The following is a 17,250-nucleotide window of genomic DNA, read 5'->3' as shown; positions in this document are numbered from 1 at the left end:
ACGTTGCGGTTATAACAGAAACTTGGCTGCACAGCGAGATTACCGATGACCTCATCTTTCCACCCTCGTACAAGGTATTTCGCAAGGACAGGCCCTCGAGAGGTGGAGGAGTTGCAGTACTCATTAAAAATAATATACAGGCTGTTTCGCTAGAAGATGTACCTGATCTTGAGTGCCTTTGCATGAAACTGTTTTGCTGGGGACATTGCTTTATTTTGTATGCGGTTTACAGGCCTCCTAATGTAACACAAGATTATCTAACTAAGTTATAAGTTCACATGTCAAATTACAAAAAGAGTAAAATATTGCTGTTCGGTGATTTCAACTTACCTGGCGTTGACTGGGAACGTCTGCAGCCATGTTCCGGGTACAAAAAAAACGTGGATATTGTATTCGACATTATGTTCACGCACAACTTGTGTCAAGTGGTTCGCGAGCCAACCCGCGAATTTCGCATGAGTAATTCAGTGTTGGATCTTGCATTTGTTCCCCATGTTTTCCATGATTGCAACGTGTCTGTCGCACCAGGACTTTCAGATCATCATCTTGTTAGTGTTTTCATTCCCATAAAACCGCTTGCCAAGACGAAAACATGTAAAGCACATCCTATCATGGACTTCACACGTGCCGATGACGCCTCAGTTATTGAGCATCTTGAAACATGCATTGTCGAATTTGATGGAACCGACGCCTGCGCACTCTGGAATCAGTTTAAGAAAATGTGCCACTATTGCCTTAAAAATTTCATACCTGTAAAATACAAAAACATTCGCAAGCAGACGCCTTGGATGACACGCAGTATCATTCATCTCAGACGCCGAATCAAAAGGCTAAAAAAGCATCGCGCACAACAGAGCACAATCAACCATTTAAGAGAAAGCCTCGCCCTTGCTGTACGCCGTTCAAAAGAATATTATTTCAAAACAACTCTGCCGAACTTCATAAAAAACGACCCGGGTAAATTTTGGCGCTACATTAGCGATAAAAAAGTCCCTATATCAGAAATGACTATCAACGGTACAACGGTTACCAATCAGCCTGCCATTGCTCACCATTTTAACAATTACTTTCACAGTGTATTTTCCCAACCAAAACCGTACGATGCACCAAGCACAACTTCAGCACATCCATCTGAAGTTAACTTCATCTCGTATGATGGTGTCGTTTCAATGTTACTAAACCTGAAAATTAAATCATCCCCAGGGCCCGACGATATTCCTAACGGTTTTCTTCGGAGGTATGCTGAATCTCTGGCCAGGTTTTTGGTTATTATATTTCGCGTGTCATTGTTAACCGGGTGTGTACCTGAAGACTGGAAGATAGCCCGAGTCGTACCTGTATTTAAAAAAGGCGACCGCCTTCAGGTGACCAATTATCGACCTATATCCTTAACGTCATCTTGCTGCAAATTAATGGAACATATTGTCGCAACTAGCATTAATGAATTCTTAGATCGCAACAACATTCTGACAGATTACCAGCATGGTTTTCGCAAAGGGTTTTCCACAGTAACTCAACTACTTTCAGTTATCCATTCATTTGCGGCATCACTTGACAATAACAGCCAGATTGACGCGATCTTTCTAGATTTCAGTAAAGCGTTTGACAAAGTTCCACACCACAGCCTAATTCTAAAACTAAAAACTATTGGACTTCCGCCTATTTTTATTTCCTGGATAAATGATTATTTAACTAACCGGAGTCAACATGTTTCAATCGGTCGGCACCAGTCTGGCTGTCTCCCAGTCACATCAGGTGTGCCACAGGGAAGCGTACTGGGGCCACTACTCTTTCTAATATATATTAACGACATCATCGATGAAGTTTGCCCTGGCGTACATATTCGATTATATGCTGATGACTGTGTCCTATTTCGCGATGTTAGCAATGAAAACGATCAGAGTGAGCTACAAAATACGCTTACTAATATTGTACAGTGGTGCAAGCGCTGGGACATGACACTGAACGCAGATAAAAGCGTTTCTCTTCGCATAACTAACAAGATAAACGCTCTAGAATATGTATATAAATTAGAATCATCACCATTGCAACAAGTAGCGTCCGTAAAGTACTTGGGTGTAACACTTACTAATAACCTTTCTTGGAACTCTCACATAGATAACATCTGTTCGCTCGCATTCCGTAAGCTCTGTTATATAAGGCATAAACTTCGAAACGCCCCCGCTAACGTTAAGCTCTTAGGTTATAATACTCTAATTGGACCCAAGCTTGAATATGCTTGCATAATTTGGGACCCGTATACTAAGTCTAACATAAGAAAGCTCGAGAACATTCAAAGGAAAGCAATTAGATTCATATATTCAAAATATTTACCCACTGACTCCCCCTCAGACTTGATGCATGCTAATGGTATTGAAGAACTACAGGTAAGAAGACAAAATTTTCGTTTAGATTTTCTTTCATTACTTCTTAACAATAAACTCAGACTTGACCCTTCTGCTTATCTTTCCCCAATGCCAACACGGAATACACGACACTATCACAAAGCTCTTTTAAAACCATATTTTGCCCGGACTAACTTGTTCAAGTTTTCCTTTTTCCCACGCACCATATCCGACTGGAACTCATTAACCGAACCTAATCAACCCTGAAAATCAGACGCGTTCCTCAGCCATCTTTTTTGATGTTGCGTATTATGTATTTTTTTTCTGCTTTGTCTTGCATTGCTGTATTGTTGTTTTACTACATTATCTTTGCTGTTGTTGTATTTTTGTTGCTATAATTTTGCTTTTTTTGCACCTGCCCTTCCTGCTTGGACCTAACCATGGTCTGCAGTATGTACATAAATAAATAAAAATAAATAAATAAATAATCTTTCCCACCATGAAGAAAAAAACAGTAGCTTGAGACTGCACTGATGCGGCTCTGTCAAGCATGGTCAGGCAAGCACTGATGTAGTGCCGGGTTTGGCGGTGCTGCAACAACCGCTAAAATGAAATTCTCCTAGGATTAAAAAGAATAACAGTTCTGAAACGGGCAGCTGTGAAATGAACTAAAAGGCTAGACAACTAACCGTAATTCAGTCCAGACGTACTCAGTCGAAATCTCCAGTCTGTCTTTCTGATTTCGTTTCGCGCAGAACACACGAACTTCTCGTGCATTTATTTAATGAAAAAGGCATAACTCGCTTGTACTGCCCAGGTCTGTTGGTGTTATTTTAAAATAGCGGAGCTCGCTCCCCAATATGAATATTTTTGCTCGTGTACGCTACGCGCATTATAAAAGCGCTTCTTAAAGGGGTTCGAAACATGTTCCGAGGAGAGCATATCAACTCGCCTAATCACTGCATTGTGTTGTCATAAACACCTGAGCCAAATAATACACTTCTACACGCAACAGAGGACCCACAATGGCGTGCGAAATTTGGCGAGCACTTCCCGGCGACTGCTTCATGGTAGCACCCTCGACCGTCTCGCACCAGCGTATACAAGTTGAGAGATAGCTATTGGTTAGATTCTTTCAGACGTCAGGCAGATACCGTGGCCGCGGCCAATAAGCCGCGCAGCTCCGACGGGACAGGAAGCTCTGCCCTTGGAGGTGGGGCCGGCGGAGGAGCAGCCGACCGACCAGCGTGCAAAGTCGCGTGCAAGCGGAATACGCTGCCGCGGCAGAGATTCCGCGGAAAGCCCGATCGGTCCAGGACCGAATTCTGCCGCCGGAAAAAAATTCCGCCGATTCTCATCGGCCAATAGGACGGCGAGTACGAAGTTGCATTCCCGTGGCGACAAATATGGCGGCGCCCTTCGATGGATGATGCTAATGATGCCTCGCTTCAGACTGGATTCGTCCTTGTTATTGCCTTCTTCAGCGCGTTCATTGGTGTTCCTGCTTGGGCCTACTGTAGGCCTGCAGTATGTTCTAAATAAAATAAATGGCCAATGCAAGTTAGCGTCTGTCCTGTCGTTTTTTGGCTTTGTGCCGTCTTGTTGCGATTTAATTCTTGCCACCCATAAATGGGCCACCGGTCTGTCGCCTCGTCTCATCTAACCCATAAGAAAACGTACGATTAATGAATTTGCATTAGTTTTTTCTTTAGAGCGACGATTCTGCGCCCTTTAAGCTTCGTCGGTTTGTTGACAGCAACGGTTCCCGTCTTAACCACCAGATGACGCCACTAGGCTGAACGTCGTCGCGCTTCTGTTCTAAAAGTGAGAGTGTTAGAAATGGCTTAATAGCTGCATTTTGACGTACGTAAGCGTGCACATGGTTATCGCATATAGACAGCATCGGTTAACCTCTTGCCATATCTCTGTACGCCGCGAGCAGACGACGAGCGGAGACGTGGTGGCCGGCAAGTGTGAACGAGGCAGCATTTCGGACGCGGCGGATTTCGCTGGCCGTCGCCGCCGAAATGCCCAAGTGTGAACGCGCCATTTATGTTTCTGTTCCGAATGGACTCTCAGTCTAAATGTTGCGAGCGTATTTGCACGACCACTGTTTGATCGAGAAGTGGTGGTGTTTATCGCCAAGCTTCTGATTCCTTAAACCCCGATCCTCTTTTATAGAGCAAAATCCGCCGCGGTGGCTCAGTGTTTATGGCGCTCGGCTGCTCATCCGAACGATGAGAATTTGATCTCGGCCACGGCGGTGGCATTTTTATAGAGCCGAAATGTTCGGGGCCCGTGCGATGTGAATGCACATTAAAGAACCTCAGCCGGCCGAAATTATCCGGAGCCTTCCACTCAGGGTGTCGAACCGGAATTTTTTCGGGTTCGGTTCAGGTTCGGCTTCACGCCTTTAGGGTTCAGTTCCGGGTTCGGCTCCGGAGCGACATTCCGTTCCGGTTCGAACCATTCCGGATAGCGTCGAACCGGTTCAAACGGGTTCAAACGGGTTCAGGCTATAAAAAATTCTGAACGTAGGTTTTTAATCAACCTTGCTTTGCTGTTTACTTTTCTTTGTGATGGCAGTATATAAAACAGCACTGCAAAATTTGCTCATTGCGAGATTTTTTACTGTCCGCGGCAAAAAGATTTAAATTTACGCAAGAGCCGCGAAATCAAATGAACTCAGAATTAGTGTACACCGGCTATGTATACTAGACTCTATCTGATGAGATACATAAAGCTGATGGATTTTTCATCTACAAAACATTTCAGCTTCAGCAGTTTCGGAGTCCCCGTCAGGCGAGTAATAGGTCTCTCTAGAAGCTCGTGTCAATCGGGAATTTGGTTGGTTGGTTTATGGGGTTTAACGTCCCAAAGCGACTAAGGCTATGAGAGACGCCGTAGTGGAGGGCTCCGGAAATTTCGACCACCTGGGGTTCTTTAACGTGCACTGACATCGCACAGTACACGGGCCTCGAATTTCTCCTCCAAAGAAATTCAGCCGCCGCGGCCGGGATCGAACCCGCGTCTTTCGGGCCAGCAGCCGAGCACCATAGCTACTGAGCCACCGCGGCGGCAATCGGGAATTTCTCCGGCGCAAAATGCTTAAGCGGCCGCCGTCAGGACCGCTGCATGCGCCCACTATGAGCGGAAGTTGCCTTGTATTTGCAGGTATATACAGCCAAGACATCTTTCTGTCACCCCAAAAGCGGCTTGCCAGTCACCCTCCCGCTCTGGCACACCTGCAGCATACATCTAGAGAGTTTACCAGAAATATTTTATTTTCATCACCTGCTCTACATCGCCTTTGTACCTCGCATTATATATCTCGACCACCTATAGCTGAGTTTCTTCAAAAAACACAGCAAATCGTGGCTTGTACCTTGTACAGTGTAAAATTAAGATTTTGGCCTATGCTGATGTCGTCTCCGTCTCTTGCTCTGATGAAAAGAATATGATAAAAAAGCAGGCTTGCATTGGTTGGCGGCACTTCGTGTCTGTACGGACACAAACTTGCGACGTCTTCGATGCGACGTTGCATTGTGACAATGTTGCAATTGGTGCATTGCAAGAGGAGGACCGTAAATTCGTTAGAGTTTTTGTGACTTGTCTGGGGCGCTTTCAAAGGGAGCCCAAGCGTGGACAGAATTTCATGCTACCTTGATACAGCATGGTGAGTCTTTCGTGCTGTTTTTGTCCACTAACCCATTTCATGATTTTTATTTTTCGAAACCGAAAACCACCACTTCCTGGCAGCTGTGTTTATTAGGTGAATAAATGCTCATCTGTCTTTTATGTACATAATCGTGAGGGAATTTTGTGCTGACACACTCCATTTCCTAAATATTCGCTTTTCCTTAGAATACCTGTACGGCTTCTCCAGAAGGCAGCTGACAAAGGTTCTCATCGGTTATTACTTCCTCTACGTGCAGCCTTACCTAGGCTTTCTTGACGGACTTATATTAAAGCGAGTTCAGAGGATGTACATTCAATAGGCTTTAAAAACCTTTCTTAGACTTCAAACGTCGACCTTACGTGTTAGGACATGATATCGAGCCAAGCGGACGTTTGTGCCATGATCAGTGAATTGCTACATCTGCAAGCAAGAAGGAACAATTGAACAACGAAATTATTTGTGACGCTATGTTCGTTTGAGACGTAGCACACTTCAGCAGTCTCTTAAAAAGGACATTGAGGTCATGCCTTACACTATAAGATTTGTGCCAGTAATGAAGAACACCGGAATTCCGTGTGAACTTTTCCTGTTAATAAGACCGCTTAGCCTGTGAAGAAGCCGTATGCTTGATAAACACGCACAATCACCACTTTCGGCGAGGTCACTGTTCAGAGAACAGTTCATTTTAGCTCAGATCGTATATGCTGCGAAAGTTCAACCTCCTGATAGTTCTCCCTTTCTTGACGTGTGCGCCTTCAAGAATTTTTATGTGCGGGCAGAGCAAGGGAGTGATAGTGGCATGAGGCCGTATACCGAGGTCGCGGAATTCGACCCAGTCCAGTAAGGCAAGACGAGGTCAGGTAGGTTCCTGATATTCCATGAGGCAACAGTAAAAATAATATTCGAAGATGGCCGAGTAACCTAAGGCATCAGTAAACGAAGCTTTTCGGTTGCGCCCGCCACCACTGGCTCGATTGCCACTCAGGATTAGAATATTGTAGTTGGCTTCTTTACTGAGTTAGCAGTTTAGTCTCCTTTCTCAAAAATTTCCGTGGTGTGCGTGCGTGCGCCTGTGTGTGTGTGTGTGCGTGTGTGTGTGTGTGCGTGCGTGCGTGTGCGTGTGCGTGTGCGTGTGTGTGTGTGTGCGCGCGCGCGCGCGCGTGTGTGTGTGTGTGTGTGTGTGTGTGTGTGTGTGTGTGTGTGTGTGTGTGTGTGTGTGTGTGCGTGCGTGCGTGCGTGCGTGCGTGCGCGTGTGTGTGTGTGTGTGCGTGCGTGCGCGCTTAAACATGTGTATGCACACGCGTGCACAATTCGGTGGGCACACATCCGGGCACTCACTGGCAAAAAATTGACAGACGGTTGCATTGTCGGTAATGCGAAGTTTAAGCGCAACTCATCATACGCTGCGTCCCTCTTAGCCTGAGTCGCTTTGGGAAGTTCAACCCCAATAAACCAATCATCACACACTACCTGGCATGTGGTGTATTATGCTGCTAGTCACTCTTGGGGTCTTCCCGTGGCAGCCACCTTCCAGGTGGCGTTTAATTCGCTCTGCTACTTGGACAACCGGTTACGCTGACTACGCCGACTGCGACGCAGAACGCGGGAACGGGCGCATAATAGCTGCGGTCTAGAATACCCCATCTACCTGCAGCTGATCTACCTGAGGTGGAATGCTGTGAAGGCTGCACGTGTGCCGTCGCAAAGCGTTCCACAAAAGAACGCGAAAACGCTAGCGAATCCTGACGCCGCGGTGCAAAAACTTGTTTTTGAGTCGTCGCGGTGGTGAGCGGCGAGGTTCCAACAAGTTGGAAATTTTCGCTGGGATGCACCGCTCAGTCGCCCATTCGCTTGCATGTGAACCAACCTTAAGCCCCTCGCCTCAGACACAAAGAACCCGAAGCGAGGGTTCTCGCACAGCTTCCGCCCTCACCGTTCGACCGCGTTTTTTATGTGGCACTCTCGGTAAAAGAAGACGCATTACGTTCGCTGCTATTGACGAGGTTGGCGCTGGTGAACACTGTGATGGTTCGGTTGCACTATACCCGGGTTGCACCCCCGATAGCACGACAAGATAGACAGTCGTCGGCGCCGCGCTGATGTAGCGGACACCTTAAATTTCCTCACTGTGCGCTTTTCTTTAGACTACCTGTATAGCCTCTCCAGAAGGCAGACGACTCATGTACTTACAGGGTATTTCTTTCCTGTACTGTTGTATCGCCAACCTTTTCTGGAGTTCCTTAACACCAGTGCTTTAAAACGTGTTAAGCGAATGTACATGTATTTCTTCTGCTGAAAAAACGTTCTTCTCTAAACTTCACACACCGAGCTGCCTGTCATGGCGTTACTTCATGCTGAGGAGAATGTTTGTGTCATGAACGGTAAATTGACACCTACGCAATGCGCCAAAGGCCATTGATCATTGTTTTATTCTGTGCAATGATGCTACGTTCTTCTGGGACATAATTACGGCGAACGTGCACTTGAGAAGGAAATTGAAATCACACGGGTTAGTACCCGTTTTTTGCCAGTGGAGAAAAACTGTGTGTGCCGTGTGATCTATTTATGTTGCTGTGACTTTTTAGTCTCAAGAGCCGTATGATGGACCACCGTCCCCTATGCTGCTTGGTTTCGGTTATTGTTGGCTTCCCTCATGTGCGGCAGAGGCAGATATAAGCCGCCCGTCAGAGAATTCAAGATACAGCAGTTCGAGAGCAGCGTGACGAAGCTGCCCGCTAGCGATTGTCATTTGTTTTATATAAGCAGAACAATTTCAATGCATCGACATTCGACATAACAGAAAATCACTTCATCGCAGTAACATTTCATTTCAGTAGCACCTTTCTAGGTGTTTTTCACATCTCAGCGAGCGCATCTATTTCCGCATTGCCTCTCTGTGCAATCACTGTTTTTTTTTCTAAGTATCGTACCGCTGCTACATGCCCGCCTTTCATTGCTTATTTCCGTCGCGTGCAACAAAGAATATTCGGATTCTTTAAAAAGAAAACACATGTATATTTCTTTGTTTTGTAATAATAGTATTATGTGTGTTCTAACGCGTCAAAGCGGCGCGGAGTCTATCAGGAACGCTGTAGTGGAAGACTCCAGATAGCGTAGACCAGGTGGGGTTCCTCAGAGTGCAGTCACATCGTACAGCAGAAACGCATTTTTGCATTTCGTCGCTATCAAAATGCGACCTCGCCACCGGTATCAAACACGCGACCTTGGCAATAGCAGCCGAGCACCACAGCCACTGAGCCATCATGAGAGGTCTTATCCATTATCTGCTGTCTGAGACAAGGAATGCCTCAGAGAGTAAATGTTGCACAACGTGATTGGGTCATTGCGCCTATGCTTCACATATTTATGGTACTCGACACACACAAAAAAGGAAATCATTCTCAGTCAGTGCTTTACGAGTTAAAGCAGTGCTAACAATTCGAGTAAAGCTGTACGTAAGCATTTGAAAGGGGCATACTGTAAAATCCAACATTTCACGTCAATCTGGCGTAAAATACTTTACAATTACCAAAAGCACATTGCGGAAACGCCAATTAGCTTTCTTCCTGGACACGAGACTTCTTTTAGTTTTGTTGTTGACCTGGATGCCATTTCGACTGGATGCCATTTTCGCACTTCATAGCGCCGACAGCTCTCGCTGGGTAAATCTACGCGCTGGCATATGCCATTTGGTCTGAAAAAAAAAAGAAAAAGTATGCCGTGTTGCACAAAATGTGCGGCTGAACCGAGTCCCGAACCGGTTCGGAACGGTTCCTTTGAATCGTTCCGGTTCGGGTTCAGTTCCAAGATGGCAAAAAAAATTTGGGTTCGGTTCGGTTCCAGTTCCGGGCAAAAATTCGGGTTCGGTTCCGGTTTCGGGTTCAGGTTCGGTTCTGGTTCGACACCCTGCAAGTTCCACTACGGTGTCCCTCATAGACTGAGTGAGTCGCTTTGGTACGTTGAACGCCATAAAACAGAAAAAAAAAACATATTCTAGACTTTGATAACGATTTTATGTTAAAATCTACTTGAATGGTTTTCTGCTAAAGTGCCTGGAAGTATCGAGTTATCAGCAGTGCGTACAGGGGACTGCCAGAAGCATAAATGCACATGACCAGCCGCACGCTGGTTGTTTGTTAGAAATTCTTTCATATTGATGTTCATATTTTCACGCGGTGGTGACAATGCCGTGATCAGACGAGCAGGCTGATGCATCACTGAAATGAAATCTGTATTAAGCTGACATGCGCCCACAAAGAGTTGAACAACTCGGCGACAGCAACAAGCGTGCTCGGCAGTCATCGTAGAACAGAATGTCTGCCGCTCTCGGCCGCGCTCAATTTAAAGCTGACAAATAACTTTCGAGACACGGTGCTCAAAGCAGCAACCACCACAATCTCGAACAACATGGAATCAGTTGAGCATGGCTGCGATCATTCGAGATAAACCTGGTCGCATCTCGAGTTTCAAACAAAGTGATGAATGCGCGTGACGGCAGTTTTCAACATCAATAAACATTCGAAACATCGACCCGATGCAGCACCCGCAAATTCTCCCATCGGTATACAACGAACTATCCTGAACGCAAGCTATAGTTCAAGTGGTAAATTAGTTGATTAACATGGTAAGGCTAACAGCCTAACTAAGAAAGACATCTACCTCCTCCCAAGGATCGACGGTATACCCTCGACTGATCATGCCACGCCGTCATAGTCGTTCTGGTCGTTGGACCTCATGATCGACTACTGGCTAATCTAAGTTGGCGAGAGAGGCCGAGAGAAGTTGGCGCCGTCCTCGTTCATAAAAGCGACAGGCTGCAGAAAGCAATCGCGTACGCTTAACCCTTCCCTGTCGAAGGCCGAGGCTAACCATTCAACGACCGAATAGTGCCCCGCCATCATCTAGGCTACATCGAAATTCCTCCCCTACCTGTACGGGCGGCCGTTCAAGGTTGTCAGCGATCACCACACACTGTGCTGGCTTGTCAGTCTGAAGGTCCCCCTCCGGCCGTCCGTCTTCGTGAAGCGTGCACCTCCATTAGTTTGACGTCAGTGCCTCCTACAAATCCGGACGCAAGCACACGGATGGAGATTGACTGTCGCGAGTCCCTGTCGACAAGCCGTCGGAAGAGGATGATAAGGGCGCCTTTTTCGGAACTATAAGCACCAGCGACTTGGAACAGCACCAACGCTCAGACTGGGCTACAGCGCTTCTTCGGGTACCTGGAGGCGAGTCTTCTCTACGTACGGACCGTCCAAACGTGGATAATGCGAAAGTATTATGCATATGACTCATGTATCAGACCATGTACGCGTTTACCAGCAGCAGTGGTCCTAAAATCCCAGGTGACGTCAGCGTGTTATCAACACCGCCAAACGGAGTCAACGAGACCTGCAGGGTTTCTCCAGCCAAATAGACCACCAAGCGACCTTTCCAGCAGATCGGCATGGATCTCCTTGGCCCCCTCCGTGCAGCGACATCCGGTAACAAGTAGATAATAATACCAACCGGCCAATTTACCGGCTATGCCGAAGCATAAGCGCTGCCCCGTGGTAGCGCTGCAGAAGCTGCTAAGTTCTTCGTTGAAAATGACCTCCTTCAGAGCGCTAAGTTGCCATCCCGGACAGAGGAACTGCTTTGCTGCCGAGCTCCCAAGCAATCCTGCAGTACAGAGAGAAACGAGCCACCGGAAGACGGCTGCGTACCGCAGGCAAACTAATCGGATAGCAGAACACTTAAACAAAACTATCGCCAACATGCTCACCATGTATGCCGACGCCGAACACATGACCTGGGATGCCATTCTTCCCTGCGTCGTCTTCGCCTACAACTCAGCAGTGCAGGGGGCCACCCAGATGACACCATTTAGTCTCATCCACGGGAGTGAGGCCACGACCACGCTTCCTGGGTATGGACGCCCACTCGACGTCGTGGACTGAGTGAAAAACATTTGAGCCGCTATTTTGGCTCGTACAAGATCGTTCATCGACTTGGAGAAGACTATGAACTGGCCCCCACGGAGCAGCAGCATCGCAGCGGCACCGTTCACACCAAGGAGTGGTGCATGTCGTGCCCCTGTCTTTCTGCACCATGGTCATGCGGATCTGTATGTAGTGGGGTGTATCATTTAGGATAAATAAGCATTTATATGTGTTTATTTGGAGCTGTCTCCAACTTAGATATTGCTGTTTAGTTAGTTGGCTATCGAATGGGGGATAGACCCTCCTTAATCCCCTAAGGTGCTCCAGTATATCGCCGTACGTCTGGGTAACTGGCTCGAATCCCTAAGCATCAGCCGTCGCTCCGTTAGTGTGTCCTCGAGCGATAGCGTCCGCTGCGTGGTTCCCGGCCAGGCCTGCGTGTCCTGATGCCCGCATGATGGAATGTTTTACTTGGCTTGAGCCGCCTTGGCTTAGAACGCAAATAGCTTTCTTGCCTGTTCTGCCTCTCAGGAAATTCCGACAGGCTGTCTGCGAGTCCGAGATGATTACGAAGGATTCTCCTCTTGTGTTGCTTTCGGCTACTGCGAAAGCAGTCGCAGTCGCCTGTACATAAGTAGAGGTACAATGCCTTACGGTGACGGTGGCTAACTCCTTGTGAACGTAGTCGATAGCCGCTGCCACCGTGGCTCTGTGGCTTGGGTAGCTGGCTGCGTCTACGAAGTCGTATTATTTCTTGCCAGCGATGCACTTTTATAACGCCTGAGCCTTTGCTTTCCTCCTGCCTCGGTGCAGTTGTGGGTGCACAAACCACACCACATGGGGATGCCAACACAACCCAGAAGTGTCAGTCATACACAATGCCACGCCGGAGCACTGGGAGTCAGCGGTGTTTAGCTAGGAGCCCGGAAATCAGCTTTCACTGGTCGAACGGGCCCGCGCTACCGCAGCCTCCGCAGGAGTCCTAGACTCCACCCAAGAAGACTCTCAACAGTCTAGGAGTAGTGAATAAACGTTTTGTCTCTCTCGCGCGCCTGGAACCCTATCACGCGCGCTAATGGACGCTATACTTTTTGAATTTTTAGTTTTAGTTTTGTTCTCTTACTACGCTCGCTGATGTACAGTAGTCTTTCCATTTTCATGTTTAATTTGGCTATCTTCAGTTTTCCTTTTAAACATCGGGTCGATGCTTCTTTAAGAGGGGACTAATGCCTGGAATGTTTGTTGATATGTTCAAAACTGACCGAACGCGCCTTTATCACTTTGTTTGAAACTCGGGATGCGGCCAGGTTTCTCTCGAATGATCGCAGCCATGCTCAACTGATTCTACGTTGTTCGAGATTGTGGTGGTTGTTGCTTTGAGCACCGTGTCTCGAAAGTGCTTTCTCAGCTTTGAATTGAACGCGGCCGAGAGCGGCAGACATTCTGTTCTTCGATGTCCTTCGTCTTAGCGCTGTTTTTTCTAAGGAGCACACTTGTTGCTGTCGTCGAGTTGTTCAATTCTTTGTGGGCGCAAGTCAGCTCAATAAAGATTTAATTTCAGTGTTGCATCAGCCTGCTCATCTATTCACGGCACTGTCACCACCGCGTGGAAATATGAACATCAATATGAAAGAATTTCTAACACAGCCAGCGTGCGGCTCGGCAGCTTTTGGCGTGCGCAATGAATGCGTATTTCAGCAATGTAGCGAAGCATGGAGGAAAGCCTGTAATTACTGATTACTGCATGCCAACAAAGAATCTGTCCGATTCCGTTTCGCTCATGTCAACTACACCAATGAGAATTAATTAAATAGTTCCAATCATGAAAAAGGTGCAGCCGCCTCTGACGCTTTTCGCGATGGCTGTACGATTAGTAGAGGGGCCAGCTTTGCCTTCTTTTATTACCGTTCCATTTTTAACCAAGCAAAAATATAAAGAAAGGAGGAAGAAGACAAAAATGGTGGCGCCATGGCTGCTGGAAGAATGCAGACATATTAAAGTCTTTCGGGTACGTTTAAACGACTTAATTTCTGTTTGAGGCTCCGCAAGCAGTGCAGTAAATTAAGTTCCAACGTTAAATGACTTTTAATAGCTAAAGAGCTTGAAATTGGTGCTTAAGCTCTTTGTTGTCGGGTTTCATATTTATTTATAACACAGAACTCACTGGCAACGATATGGTGGTCGCAGTTAATGGGCTCTCCGGGCATTGCAGCTGGTCGGCATTTTTACCGGGTGCTGAGGTATCCTTGGTCATGACGGAGGAGCCTCCAGGAAGAGGCGTGGGCATTGCACTGGGCCCACGCTGACACCTGCCACTGCTTCAATCCAGGCAGATGGAGCATGTAATTTTTGGTAGTGGGGGCTGCGTGCGCGCGGCCCCCTTACCTTGTTCAAATGCAAAAATCAGAATTAAGCAATTTTAACAGTTTCCATTAAGCGAACTATTATTGTTCGAAATTAGCTGTTTCGTTACCCGTATGCGACAATAAAGAATACATCGTAACGTTTCTTTAGCACTTGATGCTGCCACTTCCTCTTCTTCGGCTCGTGGCGAGTACTGGTCATGCGGCGAACGTAGAGAGAGTTCAACGAGTCACAGCACGCGCATCTGCCGGAGATATATGCGGCGGGCGTTGCATCGAACACACTCTTACTCACCCCTGACCACTATCATCCCTCCTTCCCCCCTCCTGCCTACACCCTGTGCCCAAAACCTTTCGCCTCTTCCCTCCACATACTCTCCGTCTGCCTGGCGGACCCTCACCCGCGGGGCCTAGAGAGAGAGGAAAACTATATTGTAAGAGGAATTCGGGGCACGACCCCACTACACTCAAGTGTTTATGTTCCTAAGGTTCATAACGCTGGCAGCCCGGCCGGTGGCGATGGTCGGCACGGCCGGGTCCTCCGAGCGCAGCAGGGTCTCCCAGTCCTCCCAGGTCTTGAGGTTCTCTAGGTCCCGCGGGGAAGGGTCCGCCGGGCAGAGTGAAATGATGTGGAGGGCAGAAGCGAAGGGTTCTGAGCATAGGGCGCAAGCAGGAGTGGGGAAGGAGGGATGATAGTGGGCTGGGGTAAGGGGAGAGTGTGCGTCTGAAGTCTGCGCCAGAGTGTTGCGTGCTTGCTATCTAGGGAGGGATGAGGCGGGGGATAGAGCTTGCGTGAGCTCTGTATGCCTGCGTCAGCTCACTGAATGAGTGCATGCGCTCCTTCGTGAATCCCCGATCCGAGGCCACCTGAGCCTGGTTTTAAGAACCTCGGGATAAAAGGTTGGCGGCCTCGTTTCCGGGATTCCCAGAGTGCGCAGGCACCCATATCAGCTCCACTTGGAGGGGTGGGGGTGCATCGGGCGAGTCCAGTATGTCAAAAGCAAGGAGATGGACTCGGCCTCGAGGAAAATTTAGAATCGCAGTTTTAGAGTCACTTATAATATACCGGGCTTCCGTGCGGGTGATAGCAAGTGCAATGGCGGCTTCCTCTGCAGCCTCTGGGGAGGTGTCTAGAGGGAGGAGCGGCAGTCCGAGTCCCAACGGCGCTTCCCGTTCAGTGCATGCGCGCCCTGTAATGTAAGCGACAGTCGATTTCAGGTCACCTGTGGCAAAACTACACTCACTGTACATTTGGGTTCGCTGAAACTTGAGAATTCGCTCTCCCCAATCATCGAAATTGCGTACACACACCCAGTGGACTCATCAGGCCTACCGCGGAAGGGGGTCGCCGTCAGCAAAGCGAGAGTAGCTGTTCAAGTGTGCGCATTGTCTTTATTTGCATATGAATTAAAACAAGCTTTCATTAAAATGCGCAGTCATGAAAATAAGATGGAGGTTTTTAATTCTCAGAGCAAATTTTTGAATGCCGGATAACTGCTGTTCAGGCTACCCTCTCGCCTTGCCGGACCAAGTTGATGGAGCCCACCAAACTCACTGCGAGGAAAGTGCGTTCTGCAGCGAGTGTCACTAAAGCTCATCGTGTGACAGTGCGCAAATGACACTTTAAGCAAATGTCACTTGTTGAAAGTGGCACTAAACGCTCCAGTATGGCAGGAGTATAATGCTCTCGCATTAGAAACTGTTCCAATCCGTGCTACACCTGGACTACCACATTGCATTAATGCATGGGTAGTGTGCCGTGTTTTGTAGCAATGTATATACAGGGTGTCCCAGCTAACTTGGACCAAGGTTTATAAAAAAACTGAGCGTTCTTCAGAACTGAAATCGCGTGGATATTGTTGATGTTTATCTAAAGTTACAGTACCATTTTTTCGGTTCTCCTATTTGAATAATTAGTCGAGATAAATAAATTAACTTTTTAAATATAGCTTGAAACGTTCAGGCGTCAATAGGAAGGTTGTGGAGCTCCACGAATAACGTCCAACCCAGGCACTTCCAACGAGATAGACTTAGCGTGGCCGTTTTTATTAAGGAAAAACGAAAGCCCGCGGAGTTTAAAAAATACCACGTGACAGAGCGCTCCGTGCGCCCGGATGCGCCGCGATTACAGCGCTCTCCCCAGTGCTTTGTAAGAAACATCACCCGCTTCGGCCCTTTCGTGCTGCCGGACGGCAGGGCTTCGCGATGTGCTTGGTTCCAAGATAAGCGCCAGAGGGTTCGGGCGGGAGTTGAAAGAAAGCGCGGCTCCCGTTTCTGAGGGTAATAACTGCACACTCACGTTAGCAGAATGCTTGCGGAAGAACGATGACAATCTCATGAGTTTGAATTTGGGAGCAAGATCCCAACAAGCAAAGACGCATATAACAAGCCTGATAACGTCGTGTGAATTACGCTGAAAAACAGGAGCCGCGCTTTCTTTCCGCCGCCCGTCCCAGCGCCTCCTCTATTTTTACAATGCCTGCCGAGTAGGGCCGATCCGACCGTCCAAAACCCTCTCCTGTCCTCCTTTCCTACTCTCCCCCGTCGGCTAGCTTTCGCGCCTGCTGTGCATCTGTGGGGGAGAGGACCATCTGGGTGGCGCCAGACAACGGAAAACGGACGAGGCCACTTTGTTATCATTTCTATCTTTCTTCGTGAGGCGGCGCTCTGCATCCTTCATGACCATCAGGCTGCCTGTCAGGTATGGACGCGTCATTGAGCGCGCTGTTCGTGGCGCTGCTCACCGTGAAGCACTGGTCATCGCAAAGCCGCTTCAGGCGCTGGTTTTAAAAGGAGTCAGACAGTGCGGCGCAACGGCGTTGGCCTTGCAACGGAAGGCTGTGGCGGCTTTGCCGAATCATGTCGGTCTTTTAGCTAAGCTACAACGCTGAAACATTCCGGGAGAGGAACTTAAACTGCTTGGCGAAAATATGAAATCAGAT

General features: G+C 47.9%; 1 non-coding gene across 1 annotated transcript; it reads left to right on the top strand.

The window, feature by feature from the left end:
- The first annotated feature begins 14,166 nt into the window (after window positions 1–14,166).
- Window positions 14,167–14,327, top strand: LOC149352969 (U1 spliceosomal RNA). Its single transcript, XR_016291974.1, has one exon. It is a non-coding gene; the product is annotated as a U1 spliceosomal RNA (small nuclear RNA).
- Window positions 14,328–17,250: the final 2,923 nt, after the last annotated feature.

Source organism: Amblyomma mixtum, chromosome 3, assembly GCF_055824585.1.
Source record: "Amblyomma mixtum isolate Tamu chromosome 3, ASM5582458v1, whole genome shotgun sequence".
Lineage (NCBI taxonomy): Eukaryota > Metazoa > Arthropoda > Arachnida > Ixodida > Ixodidae > Amblyomma > Amblyomma mixtum.
The sequence above is the reverse complement of the archived record's forward strand: the minus strand, read 5'-3'. Positions and strand labels throughout refer to the sequence as shown.